This window comes from Pteropus vampyrus, unplaced genomic scaffold, assembly GCF_000151845.1.
Source record: "Pteropus vampyrus isolate Shadow unplaced genomic scaffold, Pvam_2.0 Scaffold1, whole genome shotgun sequence".
Lineage (NCBI taxonomy): Eukaryota > Metazoa > Chordata > Mammalia > Chiroptera > Pteropodidae > Pteropus > Pteropus vampyrus.
Window position 1 is genome coordinate 34,948,957 of NW_011888782.1, and position 624 is coordinate 34,949,580.

A 624-nucleotide genomic window follows, 5' to 3' on the forward strand; every position below is an offset into this window, starting at 1 on the left:
GTAATGAGATACAAAAAATTAGTTTTATAAAAGTAGATTGATAATTCTTGAGCCAAATGGAAATGACTTTTGATTATCTACATTCTTGTTTATCTTTGTTAGTGCCAGTAATCAGAAGGCTCAGGTAGATTCCCCAGCTAAAGAAAATGAGGCATGTCAATTAAGGTCTTGGTGGTAAATCAGTAATAAAAGTAGGAATAAAATGTTCATGATCTAACTTCCAGTAAATTGGTGTAAATTAAGATCACTAATTTACATCATTCTGCTTCTACTGAGCACTGATTATTTTAAAAATGTAGAAGTTATGCTCTTTCACAATGCTGAGCACACTGCTGGCTACACTGTATTCGTGGTATCACTAATGGTAGAAATGAAAAAGATTAGATTATCTTGTCCATTTCCCATGGACATGACTATGTCTATTCAATTACAATGTCTCAGCTGATAAAAATTTCATTGTTGGTTGAGAACTGATTGCAGAATTCAGCCTGCAGTAGGAATCAGGCTGAATGCCATGATAGAATGAGCTTATTAAAAGAAAGCAGGAAAGCAGGAAGATAGGAAGGCAAGAAGGAAGGAAGGAAGGAAGGAAGGAAGGAAGGAAGGAAGGAAGGAAGGAAGGAA